General features: G+C 38.3%; 1 protein-coding gene and 1 non-coding gene across 2 annotated transcripts in view; both read right to left on the bottom strand.

Moving 5' to 3' along the window:
• Positions 1-14894, bottom strand: part of LOC110266925 (uncharacterized) — a 44504-nt gene that overhangs the window by 10969 nt on the left and 18641 nt on the right. The window lies entirely within an intron of this gene.
• LOC148546354 (small nucleolar RNA R71) lies at positions 13276-13383 on the bottom strand. Its single transcript, XR_015901162.1, has one exon. It is a non-coding gene; the product is annotated as a small nucleolar RNA R71 (small nucleolar RNA).

The raw sequence follows: 14894 nt of genomic DNA, 5'->3' as shown, positions 1-14894 counted from the left end.
TTTACAGCCGACTTCCGGGCCCTAGTTTGACTTTGTCAACATCTTTCTCCCATTTTTTAACCCTTTCTGACTATACCTTTGACCCAAACAGTGATGGCACGCCAGGTGGAGAATGACGAGGACATAAACAGGTTGAATGAGATGACACATTACGCTGGGGCGGCCGACTTCGAGGTTAGTTTCGTTATAGTTGTTAAATTTAATGATGTTGTCATTGTTAGGGTAGTCATGAAGATCTGAAACGTTGGTAAATGAGTTAGGAGTTAGGTCTGTATTGTTAATTTAGAACTCTATCCGCTTGTGCTAGGTTGGTATGACATAAATATTATTAGTTTGGAACTCTGTTATTCCTGTACTATGTTGTTAGTATTTATAAATTTAATGCCATTATAGTATAATACTATTTACATTAATAAATTTTGATATTTTTATTTTATTAGAAATTTCAGACTTTATTTTGTTGTATTATATTATTTAATTTGTAATAAAAGTAATAATAGGAATCTTTAATCTTGAGAGTTTTGAGAGATAAATATTATCAAAAGTAAAATTAATTTTTTAAAATGTTAAAAAATAATCTATAAGTTATTAATGATTTTATATAATTTAAATATTATTTTTGGTTATCATTTTTCAGAGGCCTCGCCTCCTACTGCCCTGGTGAGTGAGCCATACTTTACCTCCACGAGACGCCATCGTCCCGTATCTAACTAAGGTCGGATTCGGCGATACCGTGCCTCTCAGGGATTTTACTTTTGATAATTTCCTGATTTCGGCACTGGTGGAGCGATAGCGTCCAGAGACGGACACGTTTTATCTCCCGTGGGGTGAGGTCACTATCACCCTGCAGGATGTGGTGTACCTGAAAGAGCGAAACTCTTGCGCGATCTAGAGTTTTCGCAAATAAATTCGCGTTGTAAGTATAGCTTCTAGACCGACAAGAATTCCTTTCTTACAAACGTTTTGTTTGTCACTTAAGCAAACCCAATAAAATTGATAACCGAGTATTTAAACCTCGAGTCGTCTTCTCAAGGAATTGCAGGGAGGTATGACTTATTATTAGCTATGGAAAAGGTAGAATTTGGGTTTTGAAAGGTTTGAACAAGGAAAATAAATTGCAGGAATTAATAAATTAATATCTAATAAAGCTCTTGGCAAGGTATGAAAATTTGAAAGTCATATCCTAGTTATCCTTATCGATGGTGATGAGAATTGAGTTTTAATCCCACTTAGTTAACCTTTACTAAAGTAGAGGAAAGTCAAGTGGACTAATTAGTTAGATCCTCAAGTCCTAGTCAATTCCTAAGAAAGGACCAGAGTTAGTGGAATTCAATTCAATTAGCAAAAATAACAATTATCAATCACGATGAGTTTGATAACTCAAGAGTCTCCAATTAATCAACCAAAGCCAAAAGGGAAAAATCTAAATTATTTATATAAATAAAGGAAAGCAATCATAATTTTAAAATACCTCAAATTATATTAAATAGAAAATCCTAACATGAAGGGTTCATAAGCCAATTTGGCAACATAAATAATTAAACAGAGAGATAGACAAATCAAAGCACTAGAATAAATAAAAGTAAAAGATAAATCAAATTAAAGGAACATTGAACCTGTAATGAAGACAAGCAGTCCTAAAATTGAGAGAAATCCTAATCCTAATCCTAAGAGAGAGGAGAGAACCTCTCTCTCTAAAAACTACATCTAAATTATGAAAAGTGAATAATGGAAGACCTCCCAATGAATGGATGCATTCCCCCACTTTATAACCTCTAATCTGTGTTTTCTGGACTTGGATCTGGGCCAAAAGGGTTTCAAAAATCGCTGGGGGCATTTTCTGCAGTTTCTGCATGTGGCGTCTGTCACGCGTCCACGTGGGTCATGCGGTCGCATCATCTGGGAGTTTTCCTTGTCACGCGTTCGCTTTGGTCACGCGTACGCGTCATTTGCGTTCTGCTCAAGGCACGTGTCTGTGTCAGTCACGCGTTCGCGTCGCTGCCTTTTCGCGCTAGGCACGCGGCCGCGTCGTCCATGCGTTCGCGTCGCTGCCCTTTTCTTCAAAACTCCATTTTTGTGCTTTTCTTCCATTTTTGTATGTTTCCTTTCTGTCCTCTAAGCCATTCCTGCCTTAGGAGATCTGAAAATACTTAACACACATATCACGGCATCGAATGGTAATAAAGGGTAATTAAAATTAATATTTTTAAAGCATAGGAAACATGTTTTTCACATATATCACATAATAAGGAAGGGAATGTAAAATCATGCAATTTACTTGAATAAGTGGGTGAAGGATTGAATAAATCACTTAAATTGAGCACAAAATACATCATAAAATATGGGTTTATCAACCTCCCCACACTTAAACAATAGCATGTCCGCATACTAAATCCAAGAGAAAGGGTAAAGTTAGAATGGTGGAATCTCATGCAATGCATTCTATTCTAAATGCAAACTACCTAAATGAGTCATGCAATTCTAGTTATTATTCACTTGTATATAAAGCTTACATGTGGTTAAATTAATTCATATCCTCAAGGAATCATATATGCATAGCCAAACCTTAGATAATGTTAAAGCACTTTCACAACTGAGATGGGTAAAAGTATTTCACAAACTTGCAAGACAATTAACAATTAAGCAGAGATATATAGTGATGAGCTATTGAACCCTCACTGGATTTTGTGTTTACTCTCTAGTCACTCAGTGTTTATTGGGTTAATCACTCTATTCTTTTTCTATCCTTGCTTTCTAAAACTTTGTTCTTCATCTAACCAATCAACAACTATGGAATACAGACATACAAAAATCATGAGGTCTTTTTCAAGGTTGTAATGGGGCCAAGGTAAAGGTAAGGGTATATGTATAAGACTAAGTGAGCTAACAAAGTGAATGCTTGATTAGTCTAAGATCTCACCTAACATATATACTTTATATAAGTTAAAGTTCCTTTATCTATTGACCCAAATTTTCCCACTTTGTGTTGCAAGCTCATGCATTAAATTTAATTTTGAAATTTTGTCCCATGTGCATTGATTCTTTTTTTTTTATTTTGCACTTGGGGAATTTTTGTATCCCTTTATTTGAGTACTGAAAATATAAAATTATTATTATTATTATTATTTTAATCTATGCACATGGTAATTTAGTTATTTTGATTTCACATGAGCAAGCTTCCCAAATTTCTGAAATAACTTATTCATTTTAAATCCCTACTTTGTTTTTATCATCCCATGTTCCCATAAAATTCCCCACACTTAAATTGTACACAATATCTATCTTAAGCTAACCAAGGATTCAACTTGGAATTTTTATTTTGTTTTTCTGCTTAAGGCTAGTAATGTGGTTATAGAACAAGAGGGGATTAAAAAGCTTAAGGGGGCTAACAAGGGTGATGTAAAAGGTGGGCTAAATTGGGATAAGTGAGGAAAAATTTAAATGATGGCCTCAATCATCTCTTGGTATGTATCTATATTCTATATTGGATATATAGATTAAAACAATGAAAAGAACATCAGAATGAAAAAGAAGGGCAAAACACACAGGAATGAAATTTATGGTTTGAATGCAACCATACAATTAAGCTCAAAACTCACAGGCTGTGTGTTCTCCAGCTCAAAAACCATATATCAGTTATGTATGTCATGCAAGTAGAAATCAAGAGTTCCCATTATTCTCAATGTAAATATTGGGGTGGCTTTTAAAATCTTAGTGTTTCTCCTTGATGAAATGTTGTTAACTAACTAACATGTAATGCTATATATACAAGGTGTGTGGATTGTTTTAATTTACTAAAGTTTCTAGTTTACTCCTTTTTATTTTTAATTAAATCAAACTATTATATGCTAAAAGGGTAAACTATACTAATGAATCCACATATTCTATAACTAATAAGTTTAGAATTGCAAACTAAAATAAATGTCTAAGATATAAACTAAAGTGCAAAATGCGGAAATAAAGTAAAAATACAGCAAAAGAACAATGTGTAAGTATTAAAAAATAAAAATAAAAATAAAAATACAGAAAAATAAACAAAAATAAGATAGAAGAGTCTGTAGTGGTTCACCAAAAAGATAAGCCAGAGATGGCTACCTCCCCACACTTAAAATATAGCATTGTTCTCGATGCTCACTCAAGCTGGGTGTGAAGAAGTGTCATCACCGGAAGGATGGGCTGCTGGTGTCTCTGTGGTGGTCTGAGGGTCTGCAGGCTGGATAAGTGTAGGAGGATCAGTCTGCTGCAGTGGAGGCTCTGACTGTAGAGGGATCTCCGGATTTGCGGCATGTAGCTAGTGGTGCTCCTCATGATGTGGCGCAGCCTGCTCTGGTCATGCCTGCTCAGCCTAGGCATGTGTCTCCTCTTCATGATCGCTTGCCTCCGCCTCAGATGTATCAGAAGGGGTGTCAGGCTCAAAGGGGATGTCGCTGCCGGATCGGATCATCAACTTAAGGTGCTCATAGCGCCGCTTGTTGCGACGCTCCATACGATCCAGGCGGGCGAAGAGTCGATGCACCAGATGATAAATGGGCTCAGGAGCAGGTGGATGTGCAGTGGATGAGGCTGGTGCAGTAGTGGAGGCAGATGGGACAGCTAAAGATGTGGCTGCCTCACCAGGAGTGGTGAGGAATGGGGGTCTGTAGCCTAAAGCCTAAAACTTCCTGCTGTGAGGAATTATCTTCTTGTAGTCTGCAGCAGTCGGCTTCGCATCAGCCAGCTCCCAAGGCACATCAGCTCGACGGCCTAGCTGGGTGATCAGATAAGGGAAAGGGAGAGTGCCTCTGACATGGACCCTGGCCATGTAATGCCTGATGAAACGTGGAAGATACAGGTCCTTACCCTCCATCACACACCAGATGAGGGTGATCATAGCAGCGGTCAGCTCTATCTCATGAGTGCTCGGCATCACATAGTTGCTCAGAATCTGGTGCCAGAGCCGAGCCTCATCATTCAGATATATCAGCTTGATTCCCTTAGGCATCACTGTGTTCTTACCCATGACCCATGAGACAGTAGGATCAAGGGCTATTTTCTACTTGACAGCATCCCAGTTAAATCTCATAAATCTCATATCCTCTTCAGCCTTTTGGTAATCGTCAGGTTGATCTGACTTAGGCTGAAGGTGGAGGATGTCCTCAATAGCTTCCTCAGTGACCAAAATCTATTTCCCTCTGAGGTGCACCACATCTAGGGAAGTCTTGAAATAGTTACAGTAAAATTCTCTGACCCAGGAAGCATTGACCTCTGTCAAGTTTCTTTCCAAGAAGAACCAACCTCTCTGTTTTATCTGTTCGGAGGTGTACTGCTGTAGTTCTTCTGAAATTTTAAGAGTTCTTTCCAGGTACAGGTTCCTGGAAGTGGCAAACACGGGATACTTTAGCTCACAGTATCTGTTTGCAAATTTAACTGGATCTGTGGCAGTGAGGAGCTGGTCAGCCTTCTCCTGCGGGGTAAAGTGCTTTTCCTGCCAGGAGTCATCATGCAAAATGTCCAGGATGGTCATAGAGGATTCGCCTCTTTTCCTTTTGCCAGTGGTTGCTTTGCCTTTTCCTTTGCGCTGAGGGTCAGACATCCTGAAAAGCAGAAATTCCAGGATATAATTGAGGAACAAAAGCAGGAAAACAAGTAGGCAGATAGAATAATAGCAATATAAGCACATAGTGGCAAAAGAGCAGTAGAATTATAAAATGAGTTAAATATATGTGCATTATGGACTGTATTTGAGTTAAAAATCTGAGATGAAAAATCACAATCCAAAATATATTATAAGTAGAATACATGTTAATTAGAAAAAACAATAATCATGCCTTGAGTTAGAAAGTTAAAGTAGTTAGTTAAAAAGCAAAAAGAGAAGTTAGAAAGTTAAAAGTGGGTAATAGGTGAAAAGGAAGTTAGAAAGTGAAAGTAGTGAGTTAGTAAAAAGGAAGTTAAAGTAGGGGGCATGATAATGGTTTCCTAGTTAACAATAAATTTCACAAGTTTAAAGAATAATCAACTCATAGTCAAGCAAGAATATCAAGTTATTAATGATAATTCATATAGATACCGGAGTAGCTAAAATTAAAATGAAATCATCAATAATGCAAGTTATTAATAAGGGAATCGAAAGGAATAAGAATGCGAGCCCGTGCATGCATGAATTGGTTTGGTTATAGCTAAGTAATGCAAAATGCAAAATTGCCAAAACTAATACATTAATGAAAATGAAACAATTTGCAGAAAATTGGGCAGCATTTTGGCTAAAATTGGATGTTCCCGGGCAATAAACAGCAGGAAAAAAAATTAGTTCATATAAATTTAAATAAAGCTGCAAATAGACACAAATAACATGAACATGAAAGAGCAGTGTAACAGCAGCAAGAAACATGGAATAACAATATATGAACAATATGATCATCACAGCAAAATCAGAATTGCGAAATAGATACAACAAGTAGCAAGAACGACACAATTATCAGGCCTAAATCCACTAACCACATCCTAGCTACCTAACCACCTAGAATCCACTACAAACATGCATCTCTAACTATCCGAATTTGAAAAGAAACAGAAAAATATGCAATTAACTATGGATGATAGGGAAATCGATGTTCGGCGGAACCTGGTATGTGGATGAACAGAGGTGAGGGCAGAGAGATGGTGGTGGTGATGCGGCGGCACTGGGAGGGAGCACGGTGGTGCGGTAGTGGAGAAGGGGCGGTTTGGAGGTTGGGGTTTAGTTAGGGGTAAAGGGTGGTGATGGAAAGAAGGTTGGGGCGAGGGTGTTAGCGGCGGTTCTGGGTGGTTGGGGGCGGTGGCCGCGGTGGTGGTGGTCGCAGAGGAGGGTGGCGGTGGGTGATAGGGGTGGAAGAGAGTGGTGGAGGAAGAAGAGAAAGAAGAAAGGGGGGTGTCGGTGGTGTGGTGCGGTGGTGGTTGCATAGGAGGGAGGGAGTTGCAGAGAAGAGAAGAAGAAGGGGGGGGGGTATGGGGGCGCGACGGGTAGGGTTTCGCGTGAAAGGGGGTTAGTGTTTTTGAATCCACGCGAACACGTGGAGCACGCGATTGTGTGACTAGGGTGAAATGGGTTTGACGCGGTCGCGTGATTGACGTAATCGCGTGGGTTAGGTAAAAGATAGGTGACGCGAACGCGTGAGGCACGCGACTGCGTCGCCGAAATTTGTGCTAGACGCACACTTCCAGCGTCGTTTCAGTGCAACTCTCTGTCTCCATTTAGGGGGGCCATAATATCCACGCGACGCGGACGCGTCGCTCACGCTTTCGCGTGGGATGAGTGATTTGCAAGTGACGCGTTCGCATTAGAGACGCGAACGCGTGGGCCGTTTTGTGCTAAACACACACCAGCCGCACGATTCCAGCCCAACTTTCTGGGCGTTGGATCTTTACGCCGATTTCCTTCTCACGCCCACGCGTGGCCTGCGCGCTCGTGTGGGGTGACTTTTTTTTATATGCAGAATGCAAATGCAAATGCAAACTATATACGGCTAGATGCAGAGATTATGAATGAACACTAATAAAAATAAAATAAAATAAAAATAAGCAATCAACAAATTAAAAATAAAACTAAAACTAAAAGAGAACGATGATACCATAGTGGGTTGTCTCCCACCTAGCACTTTTAGTTAAAGTCCTTAAGTTAGACATTTGATGAGCTTCCTGTTATGGTGGCTTGTGCTTAAATTCATCCAGAAATCTCCACCAATGTTTGGAATGCCAACAGCCTCCGGGGTCCCAAACTAGGCATGTAAAGCTTTTGAGCAGCTTCAAACAGATTCTCAGGCTCCCGGGGTGACGAATGTCAGAATAGATTCCAGGATCCCAAACTTTGCATTTAAATCCGCCTTTGTCTTGATCTATATTCTTCCATCCAGGCGGTTTAGAAATTGTATTCTCACCAAGATGACCAAATGCCTTCTGAGACCCATTCAATTGAACTTGATACCAATCCGTGCACTTCGGATTGAAGCATGGAACCTTACTAAATCTTGCACACCAGCTCTGAGTACGAGCCATTTCCCTCTTACTCTTAAAGCCGCAGAGAGCTCTAAGCTGGCCATCTGTTTCAAGCAAACCATATTCAAATGGAAAAGTAAAGATAAAGGTTAAGGATTGTACCCACTTGAAGCTTGTATTAGGTGGTAATGGCCTTGGGATAGGTGTTTCCAGTGGTTCTGTAAGCTTTACTCCCTTGTATTCTTCTGTGAATTCCTCCACTTCTTCACAAGATTCTTCAACTGCAACTGCGTCTTGATCAAAGCCTTCTATGTCTTCCTCGTCACTCAAGTCATAAGTTGGAAGTTGAGAGAAATCTACTTCGACATCATCTTCGTATTCACTTGGATAAGGTTCTTCAGGCTCAAGGAGTTCAGTTGCGGATGTAAGTTCATGACTAGGAGAGCTTGATTCATGATCATCACTGCCTATGGAATCAACTTCTTGGTCTGTTCCGTCCAATTTTTCACAAGGTATATGCTTTGGAGGTTGTGCACTATCCTCCTTGGCATCAAATTCGAACTTCTCGGCAGAATCATTTACAGTTCTTGATTCCCATGGAGGTTCAGCATCTCCTAAATCTTCAACCACTTCTTCCTCTACAACTATTAAGGCTTCCTCCACTTGTTCCAATACAAAGCCATGCTCCTCATTGTCCACCGAAGTTTCTAGTGTCTCCTTCATGCTACGCTCTTCTTTTGATTCTCCACATGTAGCCATGGGAGTACTCTGAGTGCTCAGATATTGGGAAGCTAATTTATTTACCACCTCGGTTAAGGCAGTAGTGAGTTCCAGCACGTCCCTTTGCATCTTCGCTTGCCCTTGAGGAAGAACACGAAGTTTGTCATCCATTGGAGATTGGGGTGGATATGAGGATTCATTAGTTGGGAGAGAGGGTTCATAATAAGAATGTGGTGGTTCTTGGAAGTAATTGGATTGGAATTGTGGTGGATAAGGGTCATATGGTGATGAATGGTGAAAAGGAACTTGTGAGTGTGGTGGTTCAAAGCTATGTTGAGAGGATGATCTATAAGCACAGGGTGGGACTTGTTGGTAAATACAAGGGGGTCCACCATATCTATCAGCTTGGTATGCATTGTAGAGTGGTTGATGAGCGGATAATTTATACGCTTTTTGGCATTGTTTTTACATAGTTTTCAGTATGATTTAGTTAGTTTTTAGTATATTTTTATTAGTTTTTAACTAAAAATCACATTTCTGGACTTTACTATGAGTTTGTGTGTTTTTCTGTGATTTCAGGTAATTTCTGGCTGAAATTGAGGGACTTGAGCAAAAATCATATTCAGAGGTTGAAGAAGGACTGCAGATGCTGTTGGATTCTGACCTCCCTGCACTCAAAGTAGATTTTCTGGAGCTACAGAACTCCAAATGGCGCGCTCTCAATTGCGTTGGAAAGTAGATATCCAGGGCTTTCCAGCAATATATAATAGTCCATACTTTGCCCGAGTTTAGATAACACAAACTGGCATTCAACGCCAGCTTCCTGCCCTATTCTGGAGCTAAACGCCAGAAACAGGTTGCAAAGTGGAGTTAAACACCAGAAACAGGTTACAAACTGGCATTCAACTCCAAGAGAAGCCTCTACACGTGTAAAGCTCAATGATCAGCCCAAGCACACACCAAGTGGGCCCCAGAAGTAGATTTCTGCATCATTTACTCATTTCTGTAAACCCTAGTAACTAGTCTGATATAAATAGGACCCTTTACTATTGTATTAGACATCTTTGATTAGTTTTATGCTATCTTAGACCTTTATGGAGGCTGGCCATTTGGCCATGCCTGGACCTTGTTCTTATGTATTTTCAACAGTAGAGTTTCTACACACCATAGATTAAGGTGTGGAGCTCTGGTGTTCCTCATGAATTAATGCAAAGTACTATTGTTTTTCTATTCAATTCAAGCCTATTTCTTATCTAAGATATACACTTGTTCTTCAACCTGAGGAAGGTGATGATCCGTGACACTCATCATCATTCTCACCTATGAATGCGTGCCTGACAACCACTTCCGTTCTACTTGCAATAGCTTAAGTGCATATCTCTTAGCCTCCTGGTTCATGACGCATGGTTGCCTCGCCTGACAACCGAGCCTTCCATTCCATGAGACCAGAGTCTTCGTGGTATAGGCTAGAATTATTGGCGGCCATTCTTGAGATCCGAAAAGTCTAAACCTTGTCTGTGGTATTCCGAGTAGGATCTGGGAAGGGATGGCTGTGACGAGCTTCAAACTCGCGAGTGCTGGGCGTAGTGACAGACACAAAAGGATTACTGAATCCTATTCAAGTATGATCGAGAACCGACAGATGAATAGCCATGCGGTGACAGCGCATTTTGGACCATTTTCACTGTGAGGATGGGATGTAGCCATTGACGACGGTGATGCTCTACATAATGCTTGCCATGGAAGGAGTAGGAATGATTGGATGAAGACAGCAGGAAAGCAGAGGTTCAGGAGGAACAAAAGCATCTCCATACGCTTATCTGAAATTCTCACCAATGAATTACATAAGTATTTCTATCCTATTTTACGTTTTATTTATCTTTTGATTATTAAAACTCTATAACCATTTGAATCCGCCTGACTGATATTTACAAGGTGACCATAGCTTACTTCAAGCCGACAATCTCCGTGGGATCGACCCTTACTCACGTAAGGTTTATTACTTGGACGACCCAGTGCACTTGCTGGTTAGTTGTGCGAAGTTGTGACAAAGTGTGATTCACGTTTGAGAGCACCAAGTCTTTGGCGCCATTGTTGATGATCACAATTTCGTGCACCAAGTTTTTGGCGCCGTTGTCGGGGATTGTTCGAGTTTGGACAACTGATGGTTCATCTTGTTGCTCAGATTAGGTAAATTTTATTTTAATTTTAAGCTTTTTGTTTTTATTATTTTTATGTTTATTTTTGAAAAAAAATTTTCAAAAAAAAATTTTGAAAATAAATTATTCTATGGCTTCAGAATTTTTAAGAATGAATTCTAGAGTTTCAAAATAACATGTTGAAGCCTGGCTGGCTGTAAAGCTATGTCTAATTCTTTTGGACCGAGGCTTCCACTCATCAGCACAGAAGCAAGTTGAATGAAGTATCAGCTGTTGTATGTCTGACTTGTATCTGCTAAAGCTTGGCTGGCCATTGGCCATGTCTAGTGTTTTGGACTGGAGCTTTCACTGAAAGCTTGGCTGGCTAGTGAGCCATGTCTAATTCCTGGATTGGAGCTTTAGACTAACATTGCAAGATTCCTGGAATTCCTATTAAAAATTTTTGAAATCCTTATTTTTCTTTTTCCAATTAATTTTTTCGAAAAATACCAAAAAAATTTACAAAATCATAAAACCCAAAATAATTTGATGTTTCTTGCTTGAATCTAATGTTAAGTCATAAGTTTGGTGTCAATTGCATGTTTATCTCTTTCTTGCATTTTTTCGAAAATCCATGCATTGCATTCTTCATGATCTTCAAGTTGTTCTTGGTAAGTGTTCTTGTTTGATTTTTAAAATTTCTTGTTTTGTGTCTTTTCTTGTTTCTCATATGCATTTTTGAATTATTAATGTCTCAACATTGAAAATTTCTAAGTTTGGTGTCTTGCATGTTTTTCTTTTCTTAAAAATTTTCAAAAAAATAAGTTCTTGGTGTTCATCTTGACATTCAAAGTGTTCTTGGTGTTCATCTTGACACTCATAGTGTTCTTGCATGCATCTTTTATTTTAATCCAAAATTTTTATGTTTTGTTTCAATTTAGTATTTTTCTCTCTCATCATTAAAAATGCAAAAATAAAAAAATATATTTTCCTTATTCTCTCTCTAATTTTCAAAAATTTGGTTTGATTTAGTCAAAAAGTTTTTAATTTTAATTGTTTCTTATGAGTCAAATCAAATTTTCAATTTAAAAATTCTATCTTTTTCAAACATTTTTCAAAAATAAAATCTTTTTCATTTTTTCTTTCATATTTTCGAAAATTTTAAATTTTGATTTTCAAAATCTTTTTCTTATTTCCATTTCATATTTTCAAAATTAATGCTAACAATTAATGTGATTGATTCAAAAAAAATTTTAAGTTTGTTACTTGCCTATTAAGAAAGGTTCAATCTTTAAATTTTAAAATCATATCTTTTTGTTTTTTGTTAGTCAAGTAATCAACTTTAATTTTCAAAATCAAATCTTTTTAAATTTCTTTTTCAAATCTTTTTCAAAATAAGTTTCAATCACATCTTTTTCAAAATCAATTTCAAAATCTTCTCTAACTTCTTATCTTTTCAAAAATTGATTTTCAAATCTTTTTCAATTAACTACTTGACTTTTTGTTTGATTTTAAAAGTTTACTATTTCAATCATATCTTTTTCAAAACTACCTAACTAATTCTCTCTCTAATTTTTGAAAATCACCTTCCTCTTTTTCAAAATTCCTTTTTAATTAACTAATTATTTTAAATTTTAATTTAATTTAATTTAATTTTTCTTTTTTTAATTTTCAAATTTTAACTTTATTTTTTAAATTAAAAACAGAAATATTTTTATTTTAATTTATTTAATTTTTGAATTCTTCCCTCTCATCTTCTTCTAATTATTTATTTATTTACTAACACTTCTCTTCATCTCAAAATTCGAACCCTCTTTTTCTCTTGGTGTTCGAATTTCTCTTCTTCTATTCTTTTCTTCTTCTACTCACACAAAAGAATCTCTATACTGTGACATAGAGGATTCCATATTTTCTTTTCTGTTTTCTTCTTTTTCATATGAGCAGGAACAAGGATAAGAACATTCTTGTTGAAGCTGATCCTGAACCTGAAAGGACTCTGAAGAGGAAGCTTAGGGAAGCTAAAGCACAACTCTCTGGAGAAAATCTGATAGAAATTTTCGAAAAAGAAGGAGACATGGCCGAAAATAATAACAATGCAAGGAAGATGCTTGGTGACTTTACTGCACCAAATTCCAATTTACATGGAAGAAGCATCTCAATCCCTGCCATTGGAGCAAACAATTTTGAGCTAAAACCTCAATTAGTTTCTCTAATGCAACAGAACTGCAAGTTTCATGGACTTCCATCAGAAGATCCTTTTCAGTTCTTAACTAAATTCTTGCAGATTTATGATACTGTTAAGACCAATGGGGTTGACTCCGAGGTCTACAGGCTTATACTTTTCCCGTTTGTTGTAAGAGACAGAGCTAGAATATGCTTGGACTCTCAACCTAAGGATAGCCTAAACTCTTGGGATAAGCTGGTCACGGCTTTCTTAGCCAAGTTCTTTCCTCCTCAAAAGCTTAGCAAGCTTAGAGTGGATGTTCAAACCTTCAGACAAAAAGAAGGTGAATCCCTTTATGAAGCTTGGGAGAGATACAAGCAACTGACCAAAAAGTGTCCTTCTGACATGCTTTCAGAATGGACCATCCTGGATATATTCTATGATGGTCTGTCTGAATTATCTAAGATGTCATTGGACCATTCTGCAGGTGGATCCATTCACCTAAAGAAAATGCCTGCAGAAGCTCAGGAACTCATTGACATGGTTGCAAATAACCAGTTCATGTACACTTCTGAAAGGAATCATGTGAGTAATGGAACACCTCAGAGGAAGGGAGTTCTTGAAATTGATACTTTGAATGCCATATTGGCTCAGAATAAAATATTGACTCAGTAAGTCAATATGATTTCTCAGAGTCTGAATGGATTGCAAGCTGCATCTAACAGTACTCAAGAGGCATCTTTTGAAGAAGAAGCTTATGATCCTGAGAACCCTGCAATAGTAGAAGTGAATTACATGGGGGAACCCTATGGGAATACCTATAATCCCTCATGGAGAAATAATCCAAATTTTTCATGGAAGGATCAACAAAAGCCTCAACAAGGCTTTAATAATGGTGGAAGAAACAGGTTTAGCAATAGCAAGCCTTTTCCTTCATCCACTCAGCAACCGACAGAGAATTCTGAGCAGAATCCATCTAGCTTAGCAAATATAGTCTCTGATCTATCTAAGGCCACTTTAAGTTTCATGAATGAAACAAGGTCCTCCATTAGAAATTTGGAGGCACAAGTGGGCCAGCTGAGTAAAAGGGTCACTGAAACTCCTCCTAGTACTCTCCCAAGCAATACAGAAGAAAATCCAAAGAGAGAGTGCAAGGCCATTGATTTGACCATCATGGCCGAACCTACAAGGGAGGAGGAGGACGTGAATCCTAGTGAGGAAGACCTCCTGGGACGCTCAGTGACCAATAAGGAGTTTCCCTTTGAGAAACCAAAGGAATCTAAGGCTTATCTAGAGACCATAGAGATTCCATTGAACATCCTTCTGCCCTTCATGAGCTCTGATGAGTATTCTTCTTCTGAAGAGAATGAAGACGTCACTGAAGAGCAAGTTGCTAAGTACCTTGGTGCAATCATGAAGCTGAATGCCAAATTATTTGGTAATGAGACTTGGGAAGATGAACCTCATTTGCTCACCAATGAACTGAATGCATTGGATAGGCAGAAATTACCTCAAAAGAAATAGGATCCTGGTACATTCTTAATACCCTGTAACATAGGCACCATGACCTTTGAGAAGGCTCTGTGTGACCTGGGGTCAGGAATAAACTTAATGCCACTTTCTGTAATAGAGAAACTTGGGATCTTTGAGGTGCAAGCTGCCAAAGTCTCATTAGAGATGGCAGACAACTCAAGAAAATAGGCTTATAGACAAGTAGAGGGCGTGTTAGTAAAGGTTGAAGGCCTTTACATCCCTGCTGATTTCAGAATCCTAGACACTGGGAAGGATGAGGATGAATCCATCATCCTTGGAAGACCCTTCCTAGCCACAGCAAGAGCTGTGATTGATGTGGACAGAGGAGAGTTGGTCCTTCAACTGAATGAGGACAACTTTGTGTTTAAAACTCAAGGATCTCCTTCTGT

Source organism: Arachis ipaensis, chromosome B9 (genome assembly GCF_059453495.1).
Source record: "Arachis ipaensis isolate K30076 ecotype BB chromosome B9, ASM5945349v1, whole genome shotgun sequence".
NCBI lineage: Eukaryota > Viridiplantae > Streptophyta > Magnoliopsida > Fabales > Fabaceae > Arachis > Arachis ipaensis.
The sequence above is the reverse complement of the archived record's forward strand: the minus strand, read 5'-3'. Positions and strand labels throughout refer to the sequence as shown.